Source organism: Symphalangus syndactylus, chromosome X (genome assembly GCF_028878055.3).
Source record: "Symphalangus syndactylus isolate Jambi chromosome X, NHGRI_mSymSyn1-v2.1_pri, whole genome shotgun sequence".
Lineage (NCBI taxonomy): Eukaryota > Metazoa > Chordata > Mammalia > Primates > Hylobatidae > Symphalangus > Symphalangus syndactylus.
Genome location: NC_072447.2, coordinates 127468602 through 127479279, shown reverse-complemented (window position 1 = coordinate 127479279; position 10678 = coordinate 127468602). Strand labels below are relative to the sequence as shown.

Genomic DNA, 10678 nt, shown 5'->3' with positions numbered 1-10678 from the left:
ACAACAACAAAAAAAGCTTGAGTAACCAAGGCAATCCTAAGCAAAAAAAAAAAAAAAACAAAGCTGGAGGCATCACTTACCCGATTTCAAACTATACTACAGGGCTACAGTAACCAAAACAACATGGTACTGGTACAAAAACAGACACATAGACCAATGGGACAGAACAGAGAGCCCAGAAATAAGGCTGCACACCTACAACCATCTGATCTTTGACAAAGCTGACAGAAACAAGAAATGGGGAAAAGATTCTCTATTCAATAAATGGTGCTATCCATATGCAGGAAATTGAAGCTGGACCCCTTCCTTACATCATATATAAAAATCAAGTCCAGATGGATTAAAGACTTAAATATAAAACCTAAAACTATAAAAATCCTGGAAGACAACCTAGGCAATACCATCCTGGGCATAGGAATGTACAAAGATTTCATGACAAAAATGTCAAAAGCAATTGCAACAAAAGCAAAAATTGACAAATGGAATCTAATTAAACTTAAGAGCTTCTGCACAGCAAAAGAAACTATCAACAGAGTAAACAGACAACCTACAGAATGAGGGAAAATATTTTGGAAACCTTGCCTCTGACAAAGGCCTAATACCCAGCATCTCTAAGGAACTTAAACAAATTTACAAGAGGAAAAACAAACAACCCCATTAAAACGTAGGCAAAGGATGTGAACAGACACTTTTCAAAAGAAGACATATATGCGGCCAAGAAGCATATGCAAAAAAGCTCAACATCAGTGATCATTAGAGAAATGCAAATCAAAATTACAATGAGATGCTATCTCACACCCCAGTCAGAATGGCTATTATTAAGAAGTCAAAAAATAACAGATGCTGATGAGGTTGTGGAGAAAAGGGAACACTTACACACTGTTGGTGCAAGTGTAAATTAGTTCAACCATTGTGGAAAGCAGTATGGCAATTCCTCAAAGAGATATAAACAGAACTACCATTCAACCCAGCAATCCCAATACTGGGTATATACCCAGAGGAATATAAATCATTTTACCTTAAAGACACATGCATGTGAATGTTCATTGCAGCACTATTCACAATAGCAAAGACATGGAATCAACCCAAATGCCCATCAATGTCAGACTGGATAAAGAAAATATGGTACTTACACACCATAGAATACTATGCAGCCATAGAAAAGAATGCAATTGTGTCTTTTGAGGGAACATGGATGGAGCTGGAGGTTATTATCCTTAACAAACTAATGCAGTAACAGAAAACTAAATATTGCATGTTGTCACTTATATGTGAGAGCTAAATGATGAGAACTCATGAACACAAAGAAGGAACAACAGACACTGGGGTCAACTTGAGGGTGGAGGTTAGGAGGAGGGAGAAAAGCATAAAAAATAACTATTGGGTACTAGGCTTAACACTTGGGTGATGAAATAATCTGTACAACAAACCCTTGTGAAATGAATTTACCTATATAATAAACCTGCACATATACTTCTGAACCTAAAATAAAAGTTTAAAATAAAGATTTTTACAGAAGCTTCCCAGGGACTGAAATTGCTAGGGGAGCTTTCAGAACTCTTAGCCTGAAGTAAGTGAGGCAATTTCCAGTGTCCTCTCCCCATTTTGTTCTACACCTCATCATTCACTTTCACAGTCCATCCTCGGTACTCAAGGTCTTTTCTGATTTCTCATCAAAGCTAACTAGTCTTCCCAGGCATGGTGGCATGTGCCCACAGTCCCAGCTACTTGGTAAATTGAGGTGGGAGGATACCTTGAGCCCAGGAGTTCAAGGCCAGCCTGGGCAGCATAGTGAGATCCTAAAATAAATAAATAAATGAAAAAAACATTTACCAGTCCCTAGGATGAGATAAACAAATCTATGCTAAGGTATTAATGCCTGATAATACAGTATTCCAAAAAGTGGTTGCACTAGAATAGGATAATCGAGTAAGCACATGGGGTACATACAAAGGGAATTTGGGGAATATCATTATAGGGCCACTAATACAATTCATTAGGGCTCTGCCCTAATGGAAACACTGTCACATTGGGGATTAGGCTTCAGTATATGAATTTGGGGGGACACAAACATTAAGACCATAGTACCTTTTATCAGCTATATAGTTTGCAAGTATTTTCTCCCATTCTGTGGGTAGCCTTTTCATTTTGTTGATTATTTAGTTCATTATGTGGAAGATTTTTAGTTTGATATAATTTTACTTGTTCATTTTTTAAGCTGTTTAATTTTTTAATGCAGAATTCGAAACTATGAAACAACATGATAAGGAAAAATATTGGGCCATCTCACTCCAAAACCAAGGTTTAACCACAGTTCACATCTTCATGGAGGAAGGGAGAAAAAAAAAAAATCTGGTTCCTTATAACTCTCACCAAAGATGGCAGATGTCAATTCCATGTGAATCGAACATTGGCTAAACACTAAAGGATAATCTGTGTGACAGAATGAGTTTATATTAGACCATTGCTATCTCATTATAATATACATGTTAATATTGAGATCATTTTCTCAAAATTTACACGAAGTATCCTGATGTGAGTCTATCCTGCACTTATTTTCCCTCAGTTGTGTTTCATTACTTTACTTTCTAGTCCATATTTGGAGTAGTCATTACGTTCTTCCCATTTAACCTTCTCTGTGGGCTCTGCCTAGCCCTGAAGGAAATGCCTGCCTATAAAAACCCACTAGCCTGCTTTCAAATTCATGCCTTCTTATTTTCCCTCAGTTTTAGGTGTTTTCTTTTTGTTTGTTTTTCACTTTTGGAATAAATTTAGATTTGCAGAAAATTTGCAGAGATAGTACAGAGAATTCTCATATATTCTCATCCAGTTTTCACAAAGGTTAACACATTATATTATCCTGGTACATTTTCTTTCTTTCTTTCTTTCTTTCTTTCTTTCTTTCTTTCTTTCTTTCTTTCTTTCTTCTTCTTCTTTCTTTCTTTCTTCTTTCTTTCTTTCTCTTTCTCTCTTTTCTTGTCTTTCTTTCTTCCTTCCTTCCTTCCTTCCTTCTTTTCTTTCTTTTTCTTTCTTCCTTCCTTCCTTCCTTCCTTCTTTTCTTTCTTTTTCTTTCTTTTTTTTTTTTGAGAAACAGTCTCACTCTGTCGCCCAGGCTGGAGTGCAGTGGTGCGATCTCAGCTCACTGCAATCTCTGCCTCCCGGGTTCAAGCGATTCTCCTGCCTCAGCCTCCCAAGTAGCTGGGATTACAGGTGTGTGCCACCACGCCCAGCTAACTTTTGTATTTTTAGTAGAGATGGGGTTTCACCATGTTGGTCAGGCTGGTCTTGAACTCCTGACCTCAGGTGATCCGCCAGCCTCAGCCTCCCAAAGTGCTGGGATTACAAGTGTGAGCCACCACGCCCCGCCTATCCTGGTACATTTTCAAAACCAAGAAACTAACACTGATACGTTGCCATTATCTAAACTCCAGACTTAGATTTCACTAGTTTTTCCACTAATGTCCTTTTTCTATTGCAGGATCCAATCTAGGATACTGCACTGTGTTTAGCTGGCCTTCCTTTTAATCAGCAATAGACAACCAGAAATTTGAGGGCAGCCCATCTCTTTTTCAGGATATCCCTTGTTAGAGAAAGGCTGTTCTTACTTTTTACAAAACCGTAAAGAGCATTAAAACTGGAAAGTCTGCCTAGTATGTTTGCTGGTTTCTGAGGACATCATTGCTCCACTGGTTCTTCTTCCACTCGACTCTTGAGATCCTGCCTCAGCAACTTTCTCCAACATTTAATGTAGCTTCTTCCATCCAAGAGTGGTTTCCTGCAATTTTTACATCTATACTTAGGGGAAATTAGAAACAATGCATAACCTCCAACAATCATTTAATGATTCCAGTGATGCTTCACCTCTGCAGCCTCTTCTTCTCTAAAGAAAACCATGGTCCTCTCTGGCTCCTCTTGTATTCGGTCTCCTGGTCAAGTTCTTTCTTTCTTTTTTTTTTTTTTTTTCTTCACATCAGATGGGTAATGTGCCAAGATGTCATGACAAGGTTTGAGGGAGGCACATCTCACATAACAGCATGAAAATCCAATCATCACAAAAAAAGATGAAAGATTCTTTCTTTTTTCAGTTATCTCCCTTTTTTCACTGCAGGTGCACTCTCCACTTAACTTGCCCACCCTAGTAATTTTAAAAGGACCCAGCTCTCAAAAGGAAGAGATTTATGTCTTCTGGGGCAGGGGTGGGGTGGTATTAGTGAAGGCACGGGATGCTGTGTGGAAGTGAAGCCAAATGAAGCAGGATGTTATAATGTTCCTCTGTGTGCTCTTATGGATTAAAATCATCCCAGACACTTTCTAAGTCACATCATCTAGGACAGTTCTGGAGCAGGGGAAAAAGTAAGAGTCAGCTGTAGGGATGCATTGAAAGTTAGCTTTGGAGCTGGGCGCGGTGGCCCACGCCCATAATTCCAACACTTTGGGAGGCCAAGGCGGCTGGATCACTTGAGGCCAGGAAATCAAGACCAGCCTGGCCAACATGGTGAAACCCCATCTTTACTAAAAATATAAAAATTAGCTGGGCACGGTGGCGGGCGCCTGTAATCCCAGCTACTTAGGAGGCTGAGGCAGGAGAATCACTTGAACCCGGGAGGTGGAGGTTGCAGTGAGATCGTGCCACTGCACTCCAGCCCAGGTGACAGAGCGAGAGTCTGTCAGCAAGAAAGAAAGAAAGAAGAAAGAGAGAAAGGAAAGAAAGGGAAGAAAGGAAAGAAAGAAAGAGAAAAGTAAAGAAAGTTAGCTTTGGCCTTAATATTTGCCCAAAATCTGCTCTCACCAAATGTCTACCTCAACATTACTTCTGCCATCCCAGAACTGGTGCAAGACGTGTTCTTATATGTTATCATCATATATAATCAGTACCAAACTGTCGGTAATATGAACAAAGGATGTAATTTAGGTTTATTTTTAATATCGAAGCGTTTCAAATATAGGTAAGCATTCTAGATGTCAACTGGGGTGAAAACCTCCCTATATGCCTTATATTTCAAAATGTTTCAGTCATTTGAAGTATAAATATATATTTATTATGGCAGCAGTTAAATGCTACAATACTTAATGGGGATTATGAAAGTATCTAATTTTATGTACAAACATAGGAACTTACAAAAAGTTATTAATAAATAGGGAAATAGGTGAACAGTCAATACAAATATTAAGGGCCAGACATTGTAGCTCATGCCTGTAATCCCAGCACATTGAGGGGTCAAAATGGGAAGATTGCTTGAGGCCAGGAGTTTTAGACTACAAAAGTTTTTTTTTAAACTTAGCCAGGTGTGGTGGCACACATCCGTAGTTCCAGCTATTCAGGAGGCTAAGGTGGGAAGATCACTTGAGCCCAGGAGTTTGAGGTTACAGTGAGCTATGATTGCACCACTGCACTCCATCCTGAGCCACAGAGTGAGACCCTGTCTCAAAAACCAAGAATAAAATAAAATAAAATATTAGGATAATATGCAGTAGCCAAATACATTTAAGATAATCATATTCTTTTTGAGCAAATACTTTTTTAAATTATAAACCAAAAATAAAAATTAGATATAATTCTAATCTTTGTAGAATTTTTTTTTGTATCAGCATTCGGAACAATAAACAAAATAACCTTTAAGAATTTTATTGGCTGGCAGCAGTGGCTCATGCCTATAATCCCAACACTTTGGAAGGCCAAGGCTGGTGGATCACCTGAGGCCAGGAATTCGAGACCAGCCTGGCCAACATGGCAAAACCCCGTCTCTACTAAAAATACAAAAATTAGCCTGATGTGGTGGTGCATGCCTGTAATCCCAGCTACTCAGGAGGCTGAGGCAGGAGAATTGCTTGAACCCAGGAGGCGGAAGTTGCAGTGAGCTGAGATCACGCCATTGCACTCTGAGCGAGACTCTGTCTCAATAAATAAATAAATAAATAAATAAATAACTTTACTTAATTTTTAATTGTTTAATTATAAGGCCATGTGTGTTTTAAGAAAAAGTCTTATTTGAAAATCCTTCATAGGTTATGAAGACAAAATAAAAGATAAATGTCAACTTCTCTGCCGCAGAAGTTCATGAGGAAAAAAATCCAAAATCACTTGCAACAGCCATGATAAATCACGTTTCATCCAAATACAGTAACAAAGAATATAATGACTATAAAGACAAGAAAGTGTTGGAGACAAGTAAGGTAACCAAAGCTCATTTGATTCTCATTAAGCAAGCTTCAAAAAAACAGACTTTAGAGGAATCCTTTAAGGCAATTCCTTATCGTGTTGAGTCTACGGAGTTTAAGAACCTAAACAAAACTTGCTGAAATGATGCTTATAGACTGCCAGCCATTTTCAGTAGTTGAAATTGAAGGATTTTTGAAATGTGCCCAAGCATGAATCTCAGATACAAAATTCTTTCTAAAAATTAAGTTACTGAAAAATGTTTTGTCTGAATTATATTCTACTGTGCACAAAAATGATTAGCAATACTATTAGCTATGCTACTTTTAAAATTTTGTGCATTGTACCCTTGGAAATGCAAAATCAACCAGAAATCTTTTTTAAAATCACAGCACAATGGATTAATGCTTTTGTTGTACTTTGCTTACAGTAGCAGTTAGCTATCGCTATGTTATTTTAAAAACCACCCAAAAACTTAGTGGTTTTAATAAAACACCATTTATTTGGCTAACAATTCTGCAGTTTGTGAGTTTAATTCGGGCTCAGCTGGGCAGTTCTTCTGGTCTTAGCTGGGCTCCTTCATGCGTCTATGGTCAACTGTAGATGAGCTAGGCAAATCTGCTTCCGGAATTTGACTAGATGCATACATGCAATGAATGCTAAGATACAGGTGGCAATTCATAGATAATTTTTTTTTTTTTTTGAGATGGAGTTTCATCTGTCACTCAGGCTGCAGTGCAGTGGTGTCGTCATCTTGGCTCACTGCAACCTCTGCCTCCCGGGTTCAAGAGATTCTCCTGCCTCAGCCTCCTGAGTAGCTGGGATTACAGGCGTGCACCATCACACCCAGCTAATTTTTGTATTTTCAGTAGAGGCAGGGTTTCACCATGTTGGCCAGGCTGGTCACGAACTCCCAACCTCCAGTGGTCTGCCCACCTCAACCTCCCAAAGCGCTGGGATTACAGACGTGAGCCACCGTGCCCAGCCAGTATCTTAAGAGTCTATTACATTGCTATATTAACACATCTAGGTCCACTGTTCAAAGACAAATTTCTCTCAAAAGATTGTATAAAACATCAAGAGCTGGTTTTCTAGTTAAGTTGTAGAAGCACATTCCACTCTGCCTCTCCCACTGAATGCAGCTATAAAACCTGGATAGAATGCATGGAGCATCTATTTGAGAACTCCATAAAGTATGTGGTAGCAGACGTATTGGAAAAGAAGACAAGAATTCAAAGTAAACTTGCAATCCTATCACAGCATGGACAGCAGCAGTGGCTGCAGCAGTCAAAGGGCCTCTCAGGGGCCTAAAACTCTGAGGAGGTGTGGTAACAAGACAGGGGAGCAAACACCCCTTGGTTCATTTCCCTCTCTCTCTTTCCTTCCAGACATGGGCACAGTCACAAGAAGTATTAATATATGGGAGAATGAACTAACTAAAAATCCCAGTTTTCTGGTCAGAGGACTGAATATGGAAGCCTTAGAAACCTGAAAGTATCAGAAAGATGGCAGAGAGGGAAAGAGGGGAAGTTCAGAAAAATGACACCATAAAATTGTTTATGAACTCCTTAGAGACCCATACACCAAAAAAAAAAAAAAAAAAAATCATTTAAAAGTATGTTATATTGGCCGGGCGCGATGGCTCATGCCTGTAATCCCAGCACTTTGGGAGACCAAGGCGGGCGGATCACTTGAGGTCAGGAGCTCCAGGCCAGCCTGGACAACATGGTGAAACCCCGTCTCCACGAAAAATACAGAAGGTAGCCATGAGTAGTGGCAGACGCCTGTAATCCCGGCTATTCGAGAGGCTCAGGCATGATGAGAATCGCTTAAACCTGAGAGGCAGAGGCTGCAGTGAGCCAAGATCTTGCCACTGCACTCCAGTCTGGGTGACAGAATAAGACTCTGTCTCAAAAAATATACCTATTAATAAAAATGTTCAATGTGAAAACTTTTTTTTTTTTTTTTTTTGAGACAAGGCCTCACTCTGTTGCCCAGGTTGGAGTGCAGTGACACAGTCACGGCTCCCTGCAGCCTAGAACTCCCGGGCTCAAGTGATCCTCCTGCCTCAGCCTCCGGACTAGCTGGTGAAATGAGTGAGTTCTCTTATTCCCCTTGCAGGGCATGCGACAGAGTTGTGGTTCCCTTATTCAGTGCCCTGCTGCTCAAACCCCTAGGGGGAGCATGCAGACAAGCAGGTGCAGAGGCCATGAAGAGTGCTTTTGGGCTCTGTCCCCACAACAGGATTCCCAAAGCCCAAGTGGGCGTGTGCTCCATGGCTTGTGTTAGTCAGCTCAGCAGACCCTCTGCCTTATCGCAAGGACATGGGGCGAGTGTGATAGGGGTTCAAAACTGACTGCCTGGGCAACAAAGCAAGACAGTATCTCTCCTGAGTTCTTGCCCAGTGTACCGGAAGAATCAGATCACACTTGGGCTGGAAGGTAGAGTGCAAGGTTTTATTGAGTGGTGGAGGTGGCTAGATGGATGGGGAACCGGAATCAGGGAATGGAGTGGGAAGGTGGTCTTCCCCTGGAGTCTGGCCACCTAGCGGCAGGACTCTTCTCCAACTGCCCTGGGCGGAAATCCCCTTGGCATCTGCGCCATTCCACTGTTGCTGGTCTGCAGGTGTCTGCTGGTGTATTCCTCTGCTCCTCTCAATGTCTGGCTGCTTGTGTCTGTGCCCGCTAGGTCTCGGGTTTTTATGGGCACAGGATGCCGGCGGGGGTTGGGGGCCGGGGGGGCGGTGGCGGGCCAAAAGGCAACTTTTTGGGTGTGAAAACATAAATACCTGTCCTCATTCGGGTCCATGGGTACAGGCCCGAGGATGGAGCCCTTGGCCAGGGACCCCACCCTTCTCTACCCAGCACTTCCGTGCCCGGCTCCCATATCCCTGGGACTACAGGCTGTGCTACCACACCTGGATAATTTTAAAAATATTTTTGTAGAGACAGTGTCTTGCTTTGTTGCCCAGGCAGTCAGTTTTGAACTCCTGGCCTCAAGCGATCCTCCTGCCTCAGCCTCCCAAACTGTTCGGATTATAGGCATGAGCCACCTTGTGTAGCTGAAAACCTCATTTTTAAACAAAAGACATTTAATAATGTTTCAATACAATTTTGGATTTACTGTTGCATTCCAGAGATTTTCTGATAGCATTATTTAGTTTAGGCCTTGGCTTCAGGTAAATATTGATTTTTAACACTTGACCATTTAGCATTTTACCTAAATGTATTTTCAGTCACTCCTAGTTGCCAATTAAATAAGAATGGCAGCATCAGTAGGACTCTGCTCCATTTAACCTGATGGGCATTTTCCGATTCAGCCAACAAGCCATGTGTACTGGCTTTTCCTCAATTTCTGAGGAAATTCTGAGATAAAGAATCTATCTACTACTTCAAAGTGATATTAAGTTATGAAAGTCCTGCTGAAATTGAGCAGTACTTTCATAACTTAATACCACTTTGAAGTAAGAAGATAGATGCTTTATCTATCCCCATTAGCAGAAGGTTTTATTGTCACAAGCTAGGCATGACAGTTACAAAAGAGAAGCTTCAGGCTGGGCACGGAGGCTCATGCCTGTAATCCCAACACTTTGGGAGGCTGAGGCAGGTGGATCACTTGAGGTCAGGAGTTTCAGACCAGTCTGGGTAACATGGCAAAACCCCATCCCTACTAAAAATACAAAAATTAGTCAGGCTTGGTGGTGCATGCCTGTAGTCCCAGCTACTCGGGAGGCTGAGGTGGGAGGATGAGCCCGGGAGGTTGAGGCTGCAGTGAGCTGTAACACTGAACTGCAGCCTTGGCAACAGAGCAAGACCCCATCTTGAAAAAAAATCAAAATCACCATTCTGAGTAGACATTCCCCAACATTTATCAAGTTCATCAATAACAATCCTGTACAGTATGTTGATTCATTCAGTTACTTAGACATATCTTTTAAACTAGTTTCTCTTTGGTGGCTGGCTCATTAGGAAGTTTCATTGTTCAAAGCTAGATCTTTCCTGAGCTTCTTCAGGACTGAGATTTCATTGTTGTTTTAAATTTTTGCTGCCCGAGATCATTATGGTGATGCTCTCTGGTTTAGAGTTTAGGGGTCTGGTTCATCTCTGTGCTAAAGCAGACCACAACTTGCTTCCCAAGAGTTATATTGGCCCTGACAGTGAATATTCCCTTGGCCTACCTCCACACAGAAGGGCAGTGGCTTTCAATTCAAGGACTGGTTCCTGTTTGGCTCATCTTTCATTTGGGTTGACTTTTAAGACACATGGCTCTGTGCTTTGGCAAACACAGAATAGTTGTGCTCTAAGGATTTGTCAGAGAACATACCCTCAAACCCACAGTTGCTCAATACTTACGGAAATCTCAGTTGAGAGATATAATATTTATAGAGGATTGCCTGAAGTCTAAGAAGCCTATATTTCTCTAGTCAAACATATATCTCTGGATAAAAGTGAGATCATCAAGAAAACTGTATTTGTGGACTGAATTGACTTGCCTACCCCTACACACACACACACACACACA

General features: G+C 41.1%; 1 non-coding gene across 1 annotated transcript; it reads right to left on the bottom strand.

Annotated features, from left to right (window-relative positions):
- Positions 1-3968: 3968 nt before the first annotated feature.
- On the bottom strand, positions 3969-4070 carry LOC129476614 (small nucleolar RNA U13). Its single transcript, XR_008655038.1, has one exon. It is a non-coding gene; the product is annotated as a small nucleolar RNA U13 (small nucleolar RNA).
- Between the last annotated feature and the right edge of the window lie 6608 nt (positions 4071-10678).